General features: G+C 44.4%; 1 protein-coding gene across 6 annotated transcripts in view; it reads right to left on the bottom strand.

Moving 5' to 3' along the window:
- Positions 1–20870, bottom strand: part of CDH18 (cadherin 18) — a 1028199-nt gene that overhangs the window by 830057 nt on the left and 177272 nt on the right. The gene's annotated exons all lie outside the window — the stretch shown is intronic.

Raw genomic sequence — 20870 nt, 5'->3', positions numbered from 1 at the left:
ATTATGATTGAAATGAAAGTAAGTTACATTTCTTATATCAGTCATATCTCAACCCCAGTTTTATTTCTAGTGAATGTAAAATAGATGTTGTTGAAGTCATAAATCCGTTTTTCTAATATTAACGCAGTTTTACTCCCATTCCTAAAAAAAGTGATCTTGTGGCGTAGTAAATGGAGCTCTGTGATGTACAAGCTCAGGACAAGGAGCCGAGGTGTGCAGGAGGCCCCAGGAAAGTGGCTGGGTGTGTGTGTTGGTGGAGTGCAAGCAGGGAAGAAAGGCTGAGGGGTATATATGTGGGTTTTAGCTGAGGATGTATGGGAAAGGGCTGAGGACTGCAGCTGGTGGTTGGAGTATGGGGTCATAAGAACATAAGAATGACCATGCTGAGTCAGACCAAAGATCCTTGTAGTCTGTCTTCTGACAGTGGCCAATGCTCGCTGCCCCAGAGGAAATGAACAGGACAAGTAATCATCAGATGATCCATCCCATCACCCATTCCCAGCTTCTGACAAAGAGAAGCTAGGGGCACCATCCTTCTTATCCAAGCTGATAGCTATTGATCAACCTGTCCTCCATGAATTTATTTAACATATATATTCATTCATAAGCTGAATTTTGTTGTTTTTTAAAAAAAATAAATAAAAAGAGTGAAGGTTGGCCTATCAATGGGTCAGCAAACCATTGGTTCCCAGCCTTTCAGCATAAGCTACTGGTGCACCCAGTCATTGTGTGTACCTAGAACATTGGAAGTCCTGGAGCCCTGCAGCTCCCAGTGGGTATGCTTTGCTGGTCCTTGCAAATGGGAGTGGTGGGAAGTTGCAGCCAGCAAAACCATCAGACTGTACTGCATTACACAGCTTCCATTAGCCAGGACTAGCAAACCACTGCCAGTGGGAGCTGAAGGGCTCTGTGCTTACTGGAATTCCAAATATGCACAATGTTTGGATGCACCAATGGCTTATCCTGACAGGCTGGGAACCAATGTTTACCAGTCCTGTTGTATTTTAAAATTTGGAGTCAAAAGAAACAAGGTTTAGTAGATTTATTTTAATGGCATCTCATGAAAAGCTTGTTACAATAACTGAACAATATATATTGATATAGCTTCAAAATTACAGTCAATGTTTTAAATATCCATTTTCCTATTTTAAAGTCTCATAACAGTCTAATATACTTATTTAAAAAGTCTCAATATCCTTCAAAGATCAAATCAGTCTCCAAGGCCGTGTCTACACGTGCCCCAAACTTCGAAATGGCCATGCAAATGGCCATTTCTAAGTTTACTAATGAAGCGCTGAAATGCATATTCAGCGCTTCATTAGCATGCGGGCAGCAGCAGCGCTTCGAAATTGATGCGCCTTGCCGCCGCGCGGCGCGTCCAGATGGGGCTCCTTTTCGAAAGGACGCCACCTACTTCGAAGTCCCCTTATTCCCATGAGCTCATGGGAATAAGGGGACTTCAAAGTAGGCGGGGCCCTTTCGAAAAGGAGCCCCGTCTGGACGCGCCGCGCGGTGGCAAGGCGCGTCAATTTCGAAGCGCCGCTGCCGCCCGCATGCTAATGAATCGCTGAATATGCATTTCAGCGCTTCATTAGTAAACTTAGAAATGGCCATTTGCATGGCCATTTCGAAGTTTGGGGCAGGTGTAGACGTAGCCCAATTCACCAAACAGCTCATTACACTTGGCTTCAGTCACAGCTGTTCCTGCATTGTCATTGTAGATGTCAGCAATGTTGTCTTCAGACTCAGACTCCTTATCATCCGACTCCATAGCATCATCAGCAAATATAGTGTCATCTTGTGACTCATCGAGCGCATTGCTGATACAGCTTTCCAACATGATTTTTCTATCATTTCCATGGCAATGGACTCCCACATGTTCTTGACCCACTGGGCAAACAGATTGATTTTGGGCTTCATAAAATTCCTGCCTTTTGTTATCTTTGAGATGCCTGAGCACATGCAGTCAGCCCACATTCTGCGTAGCCTGTTTTTAAAGGATTTTTTCAGGCAGTCATCAAGCAGCTGTAGAAAAGAAATTAAGCCTCCAGGTATTACAGACAAAGTAGATTTCATTTTAGACAACACATTTCACTTGTGTGCCCTGAATGTGTCCCAGATGAACACAGCTGGTTTCTTGAGAAGTGCTCCTGGTCTCTTATTCCACACTTTTTCCAGACATTCAGCAGTCCCAGTTTCATCCATCTTTTTCATGTGTACGTACAATGACACCCCCAGGAAATATCATGTTTTGGGGTATGTTTTTTCTTTTAAAAACAATAACAGGAAGATGCTGTGATCCACTGGCCAAACATGATCAAACCACCCTAAAATGATTTTTCCCCATGGCCAGCAGATTTAATTAAAACAGGTTTTTCACCAATGCCAGTTACAGTTCTGTTGCTGGGCAGATTAAATATTATGGGTGTTTCATCCATATTTCCTATCTGTGACAGCTAAAATGCATATTCTTTTCAATGTTTTGAAGCAAAGCTTTGGAAAGGTTCATCTTTTTCTTTCTAGATCTCTTGGCAGGTTTTTTGCCATCTTTATTTGCTGATGAAGACATAAACCATTGTGGTTCATGAAGCTCGTACACCAACACACTGATGCAACAAATATTGATGGCTTTACTGCCTTGTATTTTTTATGTTTTGACATTTGCAGAGCACACAGATGAATTCTAGTCCTAGTGACAAGATACCCATTTTGTCAACGTTCAACAACTCAATCATTTCTCTAACCCAGGAAATGAAGCACATATTGTTGGAAGTTCTCTTACCTGCTTCTCATTGATACAAAATTCATGAGCTGCAGCAGAATTACTGCTTGCTTCTGCATATTCAACATCTTTAAGTTTGAATGATGCATCATAAGCAGACCATTTTCTTTTGATTTCACCATTGTTCATTTGAAATACAAATATGAAAATCTTAGAAAATAATTTAGTCATAAATTATGTAGGAATTCATCTAGGAAGTCACCTGCTTTGTCATGATCAAATTATTATTGTTCTCTGTTCATTTTAAAGCAGACCTGTAGACTGCCATGTCTGTGGCAATAACAGACTTCTTAAATTTTATTACAGAATCCATTGAGTCTGTGCATTGTATTTTCAGACGGGCTCAAGAGTAGGGATCTCCAGTGGTTGACATGCATGAATGGATCAAATTACACAGTAGCAGACCAACACTAGTGCCATAACATTATTATTGTTCATTGTACTTTAAAATGCTTGTAAGTTCTGGAAATTTGTGAAATGCATGAGTCAAGCTTCATCCAGATCTGCAGCATCACTCTTTTAGCATTCATTTCAAACCAATCTACTTCACTAAACAAAGCCTTTGCAACTTTCAATGGCTGCAATAGTAATATTGACATGTTATTTTACAATCAAAATAAGTGCTATAGAAGTACCGGTAATTATAATCAAGTCCTGCTGGAGAATAATAGGAAAAGCAAACAACTTCCACTAGGAAAACTGAACTTTAGTGAAGCATGTGTTTTTAGGTGATTTGTTTATAAGGCCTGAACTGAGAAAAATGATGTTATTGGTACCCATACATTTTATTTATATTAATACACTGTATTTCTTTCATGCACTGAATGCCCATTGATGGCCATCTGTTGTCCTGCTCATATCCTACTTCACCGTGACCAAAAACAGGAGAGGTAACAATAAGCACCCTTGCTGCACTCCTGAGAGTATGCTGAAGGATTCTGTCAAGACAGCACTGTGAACAATTTGGCATGTGAAGGGCTCGTACATTGAAAAAATCAGGTTAATAATCTTTTTTGCATATGGAGTACACAAATAATGCCTGTGAAGATGAAAATGTCTTCAAATCACAAGCTACAGACATTCATAAACAGATGAGTTAGATCCATCCTTTGCAACAAATGACAAAACTTTGTCACAAATGAGGAGCTTTGGAACAGAGAGGGACAAGAGCCACTTGAAGTTCAAATCAAGAGAAGAAAGTGGGAATGGCTAGGTCACACTCTCAGAAAACCATCATCCTGAATAGTCTGTTAAGCTCTCACGTGGAGGCCACAAGGAAAAGGCAAAAGAGAACGACCTCAGAGCAGATCTATTGAGACTGAAGAACAGCAATGGAGGTACTCATGGAGTCAGCTAGAAATTTTGTCTTGAGACAGGGTGAAGTTGGGGACACGTAGATGACTTATGCTCCACTCAGAGTACAAGGGTTTAAGTCAAGTCACTTCTTTCATTGCAATTATAAAATAGCAAATATACAATTTAATAAAACACAAAATTTTAGCACTTTTTCAAAAAGAAACTACATCAGGAGTCAGCAAACTTTGGCTCCCAGTATGTCAGAGTAAGATGCTGGCATGCTGGGACACTTTGTTTATCTTGAGCTTTGGCAGACATAGATGCCCTTAACTGCCTGTCACTGTTCCCGGCCAATTGGAGCAACCAGAAGTAGCATAGATTGAGGGAAGTGCTGCCCTGGAATGATGAATTGCAGACACTGGGAGCTGTAGGGCTCTGTGTCTGCTGACACTTCAGATAAACAGAATGTCCTAGTGTGCCATCGTCTTACACTGACAGGCTTGGAAGCAAAAGGCGGAGGCATAACTCAGCCATTTGATAATAGGCCTGCTAAACCCAGCATTGTGAGTTCAACCTTTGAGGAGCCCAGTTAGTGATCTAGGGAAAATAGATTTAAAAAAATCCATCAGGGACAGTATAGGTCCTCCTGAGAGTGTACGGGATTGGACTCAATGATCTCACAAGGTCCCTTCCAGCTCTATGAGATATGTGTATCTTCATATATTTATCAAAAGTTAGCCACTGCCTAAATTATAGGATTGGCTTACAAAAGAGTTAGAGATTTTTTCCATTTTTGCCTGTTCACTTTGAGGGGCTTGGCTTATAAACAAACAGGCTAATGAATGACTATCAATAGTAGTCCTTTTTTGAACCCTATTTAGTCTTGGTCTTTGCAACATCCTCAGGCAAAGACTTCGATAGATTGACTGGGCATTGTGTGATGGAGTACTTCCTTTTGCCTTTTTTAAACCTGCTACCTATTAATTTGATTTGGTGACCTCTAGCTCTTGTGTTTTGGGAAGGAGTAAATAACTCTTCTTTATTCACTTTCTCTGAGATAGTCATGATTTTATAGATTTCTATCATATACCCCCTTAGTGTCTTTGCCGAGCTGAAAAGTCCAAGTCTTATCAATCTCTCGTAGTATGGAAACTGTTCCATATCTCTAATAATTTTTGCTTCCTTTTTCTGAACTTTTTCCAATGCCAGTATATCTTTTGTGAGGTGAGGTAACTACATCTGCACACAATATTTAAGATGTGGACACATAATGGATTTATACAGAGGCATTCGCATATTCTCTGTTTTGTTCTCTCTCTTTTTCTTAATGATTGCCAGCATTTTTTGACTGCTGCTGAGTGGATGTTTTCAAAGAACTATCAGCAAAGATTTCAGGATCTGTCTCTTGAGTAATAGTAGCAAATTTAGTCTCCTTCATTTACTATATATTTTAGAGATTTTGTCTGCTTGATCAAGAACTCATCCCGAATGGTAAGAGCTAGGATCACCATATTTAGTACAGGTTGAACCTCCCTGATCTGGCACCCTCAAGACATGAGTGGCCTTGGAATAGAGATTTTCCTGGACCAGGGAAGGCTTCCAGCTCCTGTTCCTGGGCTCTCCTCCCACGTTGGCCAAAGCTTTGCAGCCCTCACTGGCTCCAGGCTTCAGGTCCCCAGCTTCCAACTCTGGCTCCAGCTGTGACTTCCTGGCTCATGCCACCCCCTTGCCAGCCAAAGCTGCTTTCCCCTTTCCCTCAGCCTCAGCCCCAGCCCCAGCCCCACTTGTGGCTTCCCTGGGCTGTGGTTCCCCCTGGCTGTGGCTTTCTGGGACCACAGCTTTCCTGGACTGTGGCTTTCCCAGGCTGCAGGTTTCCTGGACCAGAGCTCAGTGGGGACTCCCCAGGCTTGGCCATGCATTCGTGAGTCCCAGGTGCGGCTTCCCTGGCTGCGGCTTCTCAGATCCAGCCACGAGTTTCTGCAAGCAATCACTTCCCAGACCAGACCGTCAGCTTCCCAGTCCTGGCCTCTGTTCTGAGGGTGAAGCTCTCCTGCTACTGTTCCAGGCCATGGATCCCTGGCTGCTGCTACCTTTCCACCAGGGCAGCCCAGCTGCATCTGCCCTGGCCACATTCTGGCCAGTGGTCTAGCTGTCTCCAGCACATCCCCAGCCACCGCAGCTATTGGGTTCAGCAACATCCGTGGTCCTTCTGGACCACAGATGTTGCTGAAAAAGAGAATTCCAGTTTTCAGAATTTTTTCCTCTTAATATAACATAAAACAATATAAGGATCTGTTTGAACAAGGAGAATGGGATGTTCCTGGAATGGGACTGCTTCTCATAAAGCCAAACAGAAAAGGGACAGAAACGCCACGTCAAGTATAGCCCTCAAAGCTAACATAACTGAACAAATGTCGAAAAAGAGTGAAAAATATGAACCTTTGAACAAACATGAACAAATATGTAACCTTTGAAAAACTAGAAGAAAATATTATTGGCAAACAAATTGATGATCATCCTTTTTTATTAAAACACAAGGAATGAGAAGAATTTTTAGGGATGAAGAAAAAATACATTTGACGGAATTCCCATTAAAAATTAGTAAGAAAATATAACCAGAACAATGTTCTAAGAAAAGTAGAATAAAAATAACACTATTTTTGTGTAGGGAATGTGGCAGCAGGAATGCAAGGTTACTGAGGCTGGGAGGAATGTGTCTCCCAGAGGTCATCTGCATGAGAATGCAAAGGTGTGCATGTGTGATACCTTTCAGGCAAAGCCTAATGGGTAGCAAGTAAGCCATGAGATTTGGTCTATTGTAACCATGTTGTTGTAACAGCAACGAAGGGTCCTGTGGCACCTTATAGACTAACAGAAAAGTTTTGAGCACGAGCTTTCGTGAGCAGAGACTCACTTCATCAGATGCTGGTCTTGGAAATCTGCAGTTCCAGGTATAAATAAGCCAGAGCAAGGGTGGGGATAACAAGGGTAGCTCAGTCAGCAAGGGTGAGGCTTACTACCAGCAGTTGATCTGGAGGTGTGAACACCAATGGAGGGGAAGCTGCTTCTGTATTTAGCCAGCCATTCACAGTCTTTGTTTAAGCCAGAGCTGAGGGCATCGAATTTGCAGATGAATTGTAGCTCAGAAATTTCTCTTTGGAGTCTGGTCCTGAAATTTCTTTGCTGTAGGATAGCTACTTTTAAGTCTGCTACTGTGTGGCCTGGGAGACTGAAGTGCTCTCCTACAGGTTTTTGTATATTGCCATTTCTGATATCTGATTTGTGTGTGTTTATTCTTTTATGTAGAGACTGTCCAGTTTGTCCGATGTATATAGCAGAGGGGCATTGCTGGCACATGATGGCATAAATTATATTGGTAGGTGTGCAGCTGAATGAACCCACAATGGTGTGGCTGATCTGGTTAGGTCCTGTAATGGTGTTGCTGGTGTAGATATGTGGGCAGAGCTGGCAACGAGGTTTATTGCATGGATGGGTCTCTGAGTTGGAGTGACTGTGGTGCGGTGTATAGTTACTGGTTAGGATTTGCTTCAGGTTGGCAGGTTGTCTGTGGGCAAGGACTGGTCTGCCTCCCAAGGCCTGTGAAAGTGGGGGATTGTTGTCCAGGATGGGTTGTAAATCCCTGATGATGCGCTGTAGAGGTTTTAGCTGAGGACTGTAGGTGATGGCTAGTGGTGTTCTGTTTCTCTCTTGGGCTTGTCCTGTAGTAAGAGGCTTTGTGGCACACATCTGGCTCTGTTGATCTGTTTTTTCACTTCCTCAGGTGGGTATTGCAGTTGCAAGAATGCTTGGTAGAGATGCTCTAGGTGTTTGTCTCTGTCAGAGGGGTTGGAGGAAATGCGGTTATACCTTAGTGCATGGCTGTAGACAACGGATCGTGTTGTAGATCATGTTGTTCTAGAATCACAATTTAAGCTGACACAGTGTGGGAGTTGTGAGATCTCACCAATGCTCTCGGTTGTCGTCGGGGACAGGACAGTCGCCATAGCTGCATAAGACATTAATTGCACAGGGCTCCCTGGTTTAAAGCATTGTAAAGCAGGAGGGGAGGGGTACAAGTTAAGCTAGCTTGCTGAGTCCATTGGCCCTGCTGGTGCCTTGGCTATATAGCTATAAGCCTGGCTTGACTAGCTCTCCCCATCTGTTGAAGGATAGAGCTGGATACTAGGGTGTTCATGAAACCCCACTGGAGATATTAAGAGCTGAAATCACAAAGTAGCAGCTGAGGCCACACAGAGCTGGAATCACAGGGTTCTGCCTCCGGGTGATCCCTAGCAGTGTGATTGGTAAGGGAGTGATGATGGTGACCAGCCAGCGGCTCGAAGGAGCAGAGGCAGGTGGCTGGTAGGAGGAGCGGCCAGCAGGTGGCAGCAAGGAGATGCTGCAGACAAGTGGACAGCTAGTCCTGCCCTGGTGATGTATCTGTGGGCTCTGGGTTTGGGACTGCACTGCAGAAGGTACACCCTGTAGCTGGGTGTGGGGTAAAGGGCCAAGAGCCCCAGCAAAAGACTTGGTTCTACTGCATATGGGGATGGTATCTTGGTAATGGGGTTTGTCTCTTCTTTGCTTAGATACACTGCATCTGTCACTGTAACCTTGGGGTAGGTTATGGTCATTAAACAAGCCGTTTCTATCTCAGACTCTGTGCTTGCGAGGTGGGGAGAACCACCTTACAGGCACCCAGCAAGTGGGGTGAAATTGTCCCAGGCCACTGGGTGGGGGCTCGAGCCGGTTGGTTGTATCCTTGACAGGAAACCCCCCAGGAGTTGAACCCGGCCCTTCTGGCAGGCACCTGGCATTAACAGAAGGGTTACATTTGAAAAAAAATCATTTAAATATAGGATGTACATATTCCTTATTAAAATAAAACATAAAATCTTTATGCTAAGGACCCAAGCAACATCAGGTAAATCTGCTAGTTTCATACATGTAGTTGGAATTATGTTTTCCAAAATGCAATACTTTGATTTATCATTGCTGATTCATCTGCTCTTTTGTTGCCCATTCACCCAGATTTCCAAGATCTTTTTGAAGCTCTTCCAAGTCTGCTTTGAACTTAACTGTCTTGAGTAGTTTGCAGTTTATGGTCATCTGAACAGAAGTTAGAGTGCAGGAAGGAGCTCAGAACTGGGGCAGGTAGTTGGGGTGTGCAGTGCTTATCTTGGGCAGCTTCTGTTTGGTGGTATACCAGGGCTGAGGCAGTCTCGCTGCCTGACCTCCTCCATACCAATCCCAGAAACTGACACTGGAACATCCCTGATTATAGCCAGGATGGGTAATTGGCTCTGAATGTTGCCCTTGCCGGCATGCACTACCCTTGCAGCTGTCATTGATCATGATTCCTGGCCAGTCAGGAACATTACCTGAAGGTAAGAGCAAGGCAATGAACAGACAGAGGGAGCTTCCTTCCTTGTTTGCTGTAAGAAAGGCACCATGTGGTGATGCCTCCCTCCCCCACTCCCAGCCAGGCAGGGCCAAATTAATGATGTAAGTGCATTAGTGGTTACAACCCAAGGCCCACATGTGAGGGTGGGGGCACAGAAAGAGCATCACTTTTGGTGGTCCTGGAAATCTTTTTGTATTTAAGTATACAGAGCTCCATCCCCAGGCAGTCACTTTCTTACTGATACAATATACTGGGGCACATCAGCCTATTTTCACCCTTCATTATGACCGTTAAATAATTTTAGGAATGTTTAATATGAAAAGAGTCAAAAGATCAGACCATACGTAACCAAGCCCATACTGAGTCAGACCAAAGGTCTGATTAGCCCATTATCCTATCTTCTGACAGTGGTCAATGCCAAGTGCCCCAGAGGGAACGAACAGAACAGGTAATCATATAGTAATGCATCCCACATCACTCACTATCAGCCAAGATAACCACTGTATGGATATCATGTCTGTCCAGCATGGCTAATAGCAATTGATGGACCTATCCTCCACAAATTTATCTAGTTCTTTTCTGAAACCTGTTAATGTCTTGGCCTTTTCAATGTCCTCTGGCAGGGAATTCCATAGACTGGCTTAGTGCCGTGTGAAGAAATACTTCCTTTTCTTTATTTAAACCTTTTGCCTATTCAACATCCGTTGCAAAACGATAAAAGAGAGAGAGACAGAGAGAGACTGACTACTGTACTCTGTATTCAATCTTGTCCACATTTTGGATCCAGTAAATTAGATGGCACCTCATGCTCCTTGATAGAATCATCCAAATTTCCTATGAGTGTGGAAATTCACTAAACACTAAAACTGGAATAGTGACAGAGTGAAAGCTGTGCTAGTCTATAAACTATCAAAACAAAAAAGCAGTCCAGTAGCACTTTAAAGAATAACAAAATAATTTATTAGCTGATGAGCTTTCATGAGACAGACCCACTTCTTCAGACCATAGCCATACCAGAACAGACTCAATATTTAAGGCACAGAGAACCAAAAATAGTTATCGAGGTTGACAAATCGGAAAAATATTATCAAGGTGAGCAAATTAGAGAGCAGAGGGGCAGGAAGGGAGGGGGAGGGGATCAAGAATTATATAAAGACAAGTGTGCATAAGCGTCCCTATAGTGACCAAGAAAATTACCATCCTGGTTCAAACCACGTGTTAATGTGTCACATTTGAATATAAAAGAGAGTTCAGCAGATTCTCTTTCCAAACTGCTGTGGAAATTCCTCTTCGGAAAGATGCATACTTCAGGACATTAACAGAATGGCCCACTGCATTAACATGTTGACTGACAGGTTTGTGAATCAGGAGTGTTTTTTATGTCCGTTTTATGCCCATTAATACCTTGTCTAAGACAGTTTGAAGTCTGTCCAATATACAAAGCATTGTTAGCCCATGATGGCATATATGATGTTAGTTGAGGAACATGAGAATGTGCCCGTGATTCTGTGAATAACCTGGTTAGGTCCAGCGATGGTATATCCAGATATGTAGACAAAGGTGGCAACGGGCCTTGGAAGGAAAAGTTCCAGGACTGGTGTTCTTGCAGTATAGCATGTGGTTGTTGGTGAGAATCATCATAAGGTTGGGACGTTGTCTGTAGGAGAGAAGAGGCCTGTCACCTAGGGCTTTCTGGAGTGTGGCATCCTGATTAAGAATAGGTTGTAGGTCTTTAATAATGCGTTACAGTGGTTTGAGTTAGGGACTGTAGGTAATGATCAGTGGTATTCTTTTCTTGGCTTTTTTGGGCCTATCTTGGAGTAGCTGGTCTCTGGGTATTCATCTGGCCCTGTTGATTTGTTTTTTTATTTCTCCTGGTGTGTAATTCAGGTTTATGAATATTTGGTAAGTATTTTTTTTGTAGTTTTCTGTCTCTGTCTGTAGGATCACAGCAAATGTGATTGTACCTAAGGGCTTGACTGTAAACAATGGATCTAGTTGTGTGAGCAGGATGGAAGCTAGAAGTGTGTAGGTAAGTAAAGCGATCAGTGGGTTTCCGGTAGAGTGTGGTACTGATCAGGTCACCCTTGATTTGTACCGTAGTGTCCAGGAAATGTAACTCTCATGTGGAGTAGTCGAGGCATAAGTTGATGATGGGGTGCAGATTGTTAAAGTCTCTGTGAAATTCTTCTAGAGTCTCTGTACCATGGGTCCAAATCATAAAGATGTCATCAATGTATCGTAAATAGAGGAGGGACAATAGGGGACAAGAGCTGAGGAATCATCGTTCCAGGTCAGCCATAAACATATTAGTACATTGTGGTGCCATGCGGGTGCCCATAGCAGTTCCACTAATCTGGAGGTAAAAATTGTCCCCAAATCAGAAATAATTGTGTGTGAGAACAAAGTTACAGAGGTCAGACACCAGATTGGTTGTGGTGACATCAGGGATGGTATTCCTGATTGCTTGTAATCTGTCTTCATGTGGAATATTAGTATACAGAGCCTCTACATCCATGGTGGCAAGGACGGTGTTGTCAGGAACTTTTCTGATGTTTTGTAATGTCCTCAGGAAGTCAGTGGTATCTCGGCGATAGCTGGGAGTGTTGGTGGCATAGGGTTTGAGGAGGGAGTCCACATAACTGGATAGTCCAGTGTAAGGGTGCCCCCCTCCTATCCATCTCCAGCCCCTTGCCCCCCTCCCATCCAGCCCCTTTCAGTGGTGGGTTCCCCTCACTCCAGGCCCCCAACTCACCTGTGGGTGATGTGTGACCCAGTCCTACCTTATCTCCATAAGTACAGTCCCAACGGTGGCCTTGCCCACCCCGAACTGTTGTCCCATGGAGCAGTAGGAGTCCGGGGTGGCCAGCTTCCAGATGGCAATTGCGACCCATTTCTTCAGGGTGAGCACTGGTCACATGAAGGTGTCCTGGTGCCGGAGTGTGGGGGTGAGCCAGTGGCAGATCTCCTCAAAGGTCTGTCTTGAAATGTGGAAGTTCTGCACCCTCCTTTCCTCACCCCATTCCCCCAGCACCAGGTGCTCCCACCAGTTGGTGCTGCTGGCATGGGTCCAGAGGCACTGAGGCACCTGGGGGGGTGCCCGGCGGTGCCCTGGGTGAGGGAGCCCCATGGCCTCAGGGAGACTTCCCAGCCACCCAGTGAGATTGGGTATAGCTGTGGTGATGGTGCACAGCACTGCCAGCAGGGTGTCCATAACGAAGGTGTCCTCCTGCAGGAGCTGTCACTGTGCTTCCATCATGAGCACGAGTGGGCTCTGCCAGGCTGGGAAAAGCTGGGCAGCACTTGACTTGTGTGGAGTGGAGGGTGGGGGTGGGGCCCTTTAAAGGGAGTGGCTGGCTGCGGCCCCAGAAGGGCTTGGGGCCATGGGACCCCGTCCACGGCGTTTCCTGCCTCCCTTCTTTTGAAAGAGGGCTTGGAGCAGTGTGGATGTTCTCTTTCGAAAGATCACAGTGGCACTTCGAAAGAGCTGATCGAAATGTCCATCCACTAATGGCATCGGGTGTTCCCTTTTGACGGCTGCTATTTCAACCGCCGAATGTTGATTTTTGCCCTTTCAAAAGGGTGCTCATGTGTAGACGCAGCTCTAGTGAAATAGTTTTTCCCTAACATCCATCCTAGACTTTCTGCACTGTTACTTGAAAGAACTGCTTCTTGTTCTGTTATCTACCAGCACTGAGAACAGCCTGGCTCCATCCTTTTTGGAACCCCTCTACAGGTTATCAAATTTCCCTTCTTTCTTCTTTTCTGCAGACTAAATAAGCCCAGTTCCCTCACCTCTTCTCATAGGTCATGTGCTCTCATCCCCTAATCATTTTCAGTACCTGACAACTAATTCATAATTAAAATTGCAACTTTTACTTCAGGAGACTTAAGAAAGTAGCTGAACAAATCTTGCTACCATTCACTGTTTTCTTTAGAACTCACGGAGGACAGGTGAGGTCCTGATGTGCTGAAGTACATAATACTTGCATTTTAAAAGGGAAAGGCCTTGGAAAATTCTAGACTAGGTAGCTTAATTCTTATACCTGGAAAGATACTGTAATAAATTCTTAAACAATCTGTTTGTGAGTACTTGAAAGATAATAGGGTGATAAATAATAGCCAAAATGTCTTTTCCAATAACAAATATTACCAAAGCAACCTAGTTTCCTTCTGTTCTATTGATTATGGGGGATGAGGGAGATGGGAAATATCTTGATGTGGTAAGACTTTGACACAGTCTCATATGGCATTATTATAGGGAAACTAGAAAAATGTGATCTAGATTAAATTATTATAAGGTGAGTGCATAAATTTTTCAAAGATCATACTCAGAATAGATATTAATAGTTTGCTACCCCACTGGGAAATGAGATCCTGCAGTGGTACATCTAATAGGACTTAATATTTTCATTTGAGACTTGGTTCATGGACTGGAGAATATAATTTTAAAAATTGTAGACAACACCAAATTGGGTGGGGTTGCAAATAATTTGGAGGATGGAATTAGAATTGAATAAGGTGTTTGTAGATTGGAGAATTGGTCTGTAATCAACAATATGAAACACAGGCAAGCACTAAGTACTATACTTGAGTAAAGAAATATCAAATGCAATACGGCGAATAGATGGCTAGGTTGTACAGAGGGAAAGCAAAAGATCTGTGGGTTCTCATTATTTTGAGAACCCACAGCTACGTCTACACGTGAACGCTACATCGAAATAGCTTATTTCGATGTAGTGACATCTACACGTCCTCCAGGGCTGGCAACATCGACGTCCAACATCGACGTTACGCAGCACCACATCGAAATAGGTGCTGCGAGGGAACGTCTACACGCCACAGTAGCACACATCGAAATAAGGGTGCCAGGAACAGCTGCAGACAGGGTCACAGGGCGGACTCAACAGCAAGCCGCTCCCTTAAAGGGCCCCTCCCAGACACAGTTGCACTAAACAACACAAGATCCACAGAGCCAACAACTGGTTGCAGACCCTGTGCATGCAGCATGGATCCCCAGCTGCAGCAGCAGCAGCCAGAAGCCCTGGGCTAAGGGCTGCTGCACACGGTGACCATAGAGCCCCGCAGGGGCTGGAGAGAGAGCGTCTCTCAACCCCTCAGCTCATGGCTGCCATGTAGGACCCCACAATTTCAATGTTGCAGGACGCGCAACGACTACACGGTCCCTACTTCGACGTTGAACGTTGAAGTAGGGCGCTATTCCTATCCCCTCATGGGGTTAGCGGCTTCAACGTCTCACCACTTAATGTCGATGTTAACATCGAAATAGCGCCTAACACGTGTAGCCGTGACGGGCGCTATTTCGAAGTTAGTGCCGCTACTTCGAAGTAGCGTGCACGTGTAGACACGGCTCACATGTCTTATTATTATTCACTGGATCACACATTCAATCAGTCGACAGAGTTATACAACTGAAAAAAAAGGGTTATATTCGAAGATGTATTGAGTGCAAAAGACCAGAGGTAACTATTCTGATGCACTCAGCAGTAGTGAGTCCTCCCCTGGAGTACTTGGTTTGGTTTTGGGTACCATGTTTTAAGAAATAAGTAAATAGACTGGAAATAGTTCAGAAAAGACCAACAAAAATGCTAAAAAAATGTTTCGATAAGCTGATCATGTGGAAAGGTTAAACACCAGACATGATTCATCTTGAGAAAAGAAGACTGAAGACTGTTAATTCTTCAAATATGCTGAGGGCCGCTAGAAAGAGGATGGTGGTCAATTCTTCCCCATGTGCACTGAAGGTAAGAAAAGAAGTAATCAGTGAAATCCGCAATAAGATAGATGTAGGTTAGGTTTTTGGAAAAAACAAAACAAAACAAAAAAACCCAAACCTTTCTACCTAGAGGTGTCAAAGGGAGATTGTGGAATCTATATCACTGGAGGTTATAAGAACAAGTTAGACCAACACTTGTCAGAGATAATCTAGTGTGATGGTAGTTACTGCGCTCTGAAATGGAAAGGGATAAAACACCTCTGGGAGTGGGCAGAGGCTAGGATCCAATTGTAAGAGGGCTTGAGACAGCCAATAAGAGCCTGGTGGGGCTGTATAAAAAGATGACTGGAAAGCAGGAGCTCACTCTTGCTCCAGCTCTGGAAAGAGGGGACCTAACTGCTGTGAGCACTGGGTACTGTGGATGGCGTAGTGCTGGAGGAAAGGCAGAGTGACTCAGGGAAGCTCAGGCCTGAATTAAGCCCAGGCTGAGGCCCAGCAACAGGAACCAAGGGAAGTATTATGATTATATTTATTTGTACAAAGAACACTGCACATCAAAGGCTGTGTCTACACGTGCCCCAAACTTCGAAATGGCCATGCAAATGAGCCCATGAGCTCATTGGAATAAGGGGACTTCGAAGTAGGCAGCGTCCTTTCGAAAAGGAGCCCCGTTTGGATGCGCCGCGCAGCGGCAAGGAGCGTCAATTTCGAAGCGTGGCTGCCGCCCGCATGCTAATGAAGCGCTGAATATGCATTTCAGCACTTCATTAGTAAACTTTGAAATGGCCATTTGCATGGCCATTTCGAAGTTTGGGGCACGTGTAGACACAGCCAAAGTGACCAGGAGCAAATCAGAAAACATGGTAACCTCCAGCACAGAAATAAGAAGCCAACTTTCAAAAACTCATTATCCCCAGCTCTTTCTCTCCTATGGCCCGGAAAGGAGCTCTGTACTTATACACTCTTTCATTTTCCTATGAAATATAGCCTTACATAGTATCTTCATAGATTTTTCTTAACCTGTACCTGCCTTCTTTAGAATAGTGAATAGCTATCTAGTCATATTGCTTTGACCTGTTGCACTTTGTAGCAAGTACCACCAATGTTATCCTGCAACTGGATGTAAACCCTGGATATTTATTCCACTTAACATGACAGAAAATATCAATGGGTTGCAACCCTGCCCAAAATTGCTTCCTCTGCAACTCTGTTTTAAGTATTGACTGCAATCAAAGATAAGTCTGAACTCAAGCAATATTGCTTATACAATTCACACTACCCTGAACATTGTATAAGAAAAACCTAGCAGCATCACAAGAGGTCTTCCCAAATTAAAACTTGTTCAGAAAAATTATGTGGAAATCTTGTAACAGTGCCAAGTGGTAATCTTTGCCAGATCAATATATGGATATACGTTAACTCTTCACCAATGAGCAGCAATCAAACGACAGTATGATTCCTTTCTTCCCTTTGCCCACCACTTGTAGGGTTGCAAGGCTTACATGTTCTTAAAGGAACGTATGGTCAAAAAAGTGACGTAGTCATAGAAAGTCTGGTCATCAGTGCTTTGGGGCTAAGGCTAGTCTCTACCTGTCCTGGCTCTATGCTGCACCCTGGAAGTGGTCAGAAGGTCTCTCTTAAGCAGGGACAGGGAAAGTCTGCACATGCTGACCCTGCCTCAAGCACCAGTCCCACACTCACATTGGCCAGGAATCACAGCCAATGGTAGCTGCAAGAGTGGTGCATGGAGCCTCCTTGAACACTTGTCTAGGAACTGGACCTGCTGGCCACTTCTGGGGAGCTGTTCAGAGCCAGGACAGGTTGGGAGACTGCCTGAGTCCTGCAGCACCACTGATGAGGAGCCACCCAGGGTAAGTTTGCACCAGCGCTGAGTCCCCGTGCATGCCAAAACTCTCATCCCTAGCCCCAGTCCAGGTTCCACACCCTAAACCACAGCCCTCCTGAAGCCCAAGCCCCTCCTTCAATCGACAGCCCTTTCCCACACTCTGAATCCACCTGCCTGAGCCCCTAGGCCACAGCCTATAGCCAACAGGGAGCCCTCATCCCCTCCTGCACACCAACCATCTGCCTCAGCTTAGAGGCCCCCTCCTGCACCCTGAACTGGACATTTCTGACCCAAGTCTGGAGCCATCACCCCCTGCTAGTACCTTCACCCTCTTGTACTCAATGCCCCAAACTCATTCCCATAAGAGAGAGGGATGGTGGGGGAGAGTGCGCTACCAATGGAGGGAGCATGGCTTCACGGATGAGGTAAAGAAGAGGGTGTGGCCTCATGGAAGGGGTGGGGTTAGCACATTCAGTGTTGTGCATACAGGAATTTGGCAACCCTATCCACCAGGAGACAGCTGCACTTCCTGTGCCTCAGATCTTGAAAGATCTAAACATATATGATCCCTCCATTTCATTCCTCAATTAATGCAGAAGCTTCTTCTTTGTTGTAAAGCCACAGCAATATCATCAGTCTTCTAAAAATAAGAAATATGTAAGCTTACTAGTGAATACATTTCATAAATGGATACTGAATGAGGACTGAGAAGCTCTGACTGCAGACACAGGTGTCCTTTGTGATGTTGGCCTAGTATGTAAAATATGACTATGCTGCAATTGTAGAGTATGGTTGTATCACATATAGACATATCTCAGCTAGCTTAATTCTAGATAGCTCAGTCACCACTAATAGTGAAGCTATCACAGCAAAGGATTTGGCATGGGCTATACAAATCCACAGAAGATACATATTCAAGCTTCTAGCCTGCACGGCCCCTTGTTGCTGTGGCTTCATTGATTAGTACCACTACAATTGCAGTGCAGAAATACTTCAATCTCTAAGACAGTGATGGGGAACCTACGTCCCACAGGCCAGATGCAGACCCCAGCTTCTCTTCATCAGGCATGAGAAGCTTGGGGCACCATGAGGACTGCTCTTTCAAACGAACATTCCTCGGGGCAGATACACGTTCTTTTCTGAATGAATCATTTGGTGAAAGGTGCTCTTCCTCATCTGGGAAAGGAAGAAGGTTTCCAGAAAAAGTGTTGTGTTCTTCCAATACAACATCCAAAGAACGCATGTTGTGCGTAGGCACTCTGCTGGACTTTCTGAAAGACCCCCAGTTTTTTCAAAAAAACTTGCTAGCATAGACGTAGTGTAAGCTTCCATTCACTTCAACAGTGAGTGCCAGCATTCAGCTCATCTTAAAACAAGGACAAATTTAAACAATGGTATAACATCAAGACAAATGAGACTTGTTCTCCACCACATGAAACCATGTGTTGTACATTTTTCGTAGAGAAGAATAATAAATAATATCATCACTGATAGCTCAAGAACCATCTGGAGACAGAGATTGGGATTGTGCAATTGCTTACCTCCTGGTTGCTCTCTCCACAAACTTTCAGCTGCTCCAGGAATGGTGAAGCGGCAGCCTACTCAGAAAATTTGACTCTCCCCAGAGAGGGTCACCCAGTCTATTTTTAAGTAGGTTTTATTTAAAACTAATGGAGAGCGCTGACTGGCAGCGAAGTCTATGTGGCTACACACTGTTCCTTTGAGAAAAATGTGCCCGAGGTCTCACTATAGACATTGGGATGGATAACCTGACTGACTTTCCTGGTAGGAAACAGTTGTGAAGTGTTGATTGCAAACACTGTCAACTTGTTTTTGAAGAATCCTGCAACTTACTAACAGGCCTCATGAAAATAACACTGCTTTTTTGCTTTCTGTATCACTCTCCCATTGTAAGCTCTCAAATAATGGGATCAGAGATCATTTTAGAGTGCTGGCCATCTGTATATATCAGCACACAGCAAGTTCCTTCCACAAATTAAAACGGTTTCCCAACAGAATAAATGATATTCACACATGTGGGATTCAGCTTTTTTCCTCTAGTAGCCTGGTTTTGGATTTAGCATATTCTTTGTCAAACCAGGGAATGGATTGGTGGTCACAGAGAATTCACTATAGGGTGTAGATTCACACCATGAAATCACCAAGCACACTGGTGCTATAGACAGATTCTGCTTGTAAGAGTCCTTGGATTGGAACAGAAGCAGTTTTCCAGGCCGCAGTTTGTGTATAATTGTAGACATGGGAAAGTGTATCTCATTAGAGTCATCCCACTGTAGCTGTCTTTTACCAACATTAACAGTCTCACTTTCATGAATGTTAAGTTCATTCAATTAAAAACTATCGTTTTGGTGCTTGTGGTGACACTTATTAGTTTTGATTCCAGAACGAACACACTAGATAGTAAAGACAGCTAGAACAGCATTCTAACTCTCCAATCCTGGCCATATTAGAATGGACATGGATTCTTGATGCAAAAATTAATCTTTACAATAAATTGTAAAACTCTGATTCAACACCTTTTTAACACACTTTAAATAAAGAAGCACTGGCTTGGGGCTTTCCATTTGCCCTTGCAAATAACACCGTATGTGAGTAAGTTACTCCAGACCGAGCTGGCCCACATATTTTAATTTTAAAATTCTATAGCCAGTGATTTTACTTATTATCCATTTATTGTGTGATGCTATGATTTATCAATGTTATAATACATTCATTGTGTGTAAATTATAATTAATGTGTAGGATCCTAAAAGTTTAAGATTTATCAGCATTAGAGTATTAGACATGAATGGAACAAACAGACACAGGAACCTCTAGAATGAAATCTGCAAGATTTTCACTTTACTATTTTAGGCCTCGGAGACAAAAAATGACAACATAAGTGAATGGAAAATAAGCCAGTGCCCTAAGATTATGAGAGAAAAGGTACCAAGTGGTAATATTGCACAAAATTACTCAATTGATACTAGATCTGTGCAGGGGTATGGGTGCCGGTTGTGGCAGGGGTGGGGTTTCCCTCCCCAGGCCCCAGGGCATCCCAAACGCCCGCTACCTACCTGCTGGTCCCTTCATGAACTCGGGGGAAGCCCGGCTGGAAGCATCCCAGCTGGATGACCTGGAGGTGATGGCAATGATGAATGTCCCATCGCTGGAACCTTCATCATCTCTCCCAGCCTCAGCCTCCCCTTCCTTCGGGCAGGGGATGGTTTCTCCCGATGGTCCCAGCTCCTTCTCTGAAGCCTCTGTCTCCAGCTCGGGGTCTGGACATGGGTCCTCAGTGTCTACCAGATGCTCCAGAGGTGCCATCTGCTTCAGCCTGAGGAGCTGGTCAAGTTCTTCATAGTGGGGCAGAGATTGGCTGGTGCCCCCGACCAGATGCCTGCATCACGTGGGCAGCAGCACGCTTGCCACAGTTCTTTAACCTTCAACCACACTTGGTTGCTTGTGCAGCTGGGGTGCCCTGGGTGGTGAGGCCCTTTGACAGGAGGATGAAAGTGTCCACGTTCCAATGCAGTACCTCGGTTTGCAGCACAACCTCCTCTTCCCCCAAAAGGCTGAGGAGGTCCTTGAGCTCATTCTCAGTCCAGGACAGGCCCCTTTTGTTTGGCAGGGGCGGGGTGGCTGGATTGGCTCCTGGAACCCTTGGCTAAACTCACCAGACAGCCTCTTGGGGTGGGCACAGGGCTCCTGGCTGCTGGCCATTGCCACCTGGTGGTGGCTCTCACATCTCTGTCATCAGTGGGAGGGTATGCTGCAGGGAGCTCGCGCTCCTGCTCCAACTAGCA

This window comes from Carettochelys insculpta, chromosome 2, assembly GCF_033958435.1.
Source record: "Carettochelys insculpta isolate YL-2023 chromosome 2, ASM3395843v1, whole genome shotgun sequence".
Classification (NCBI taxonomy): Eukaryota; Metazoa; Chordata; order Testudines; family Carettochelyidae; genus Carettochelys; species Carettochelys insculpta.
This window is presented reverse-complemented; position numbering and strand designations above follow the sequence as displayed.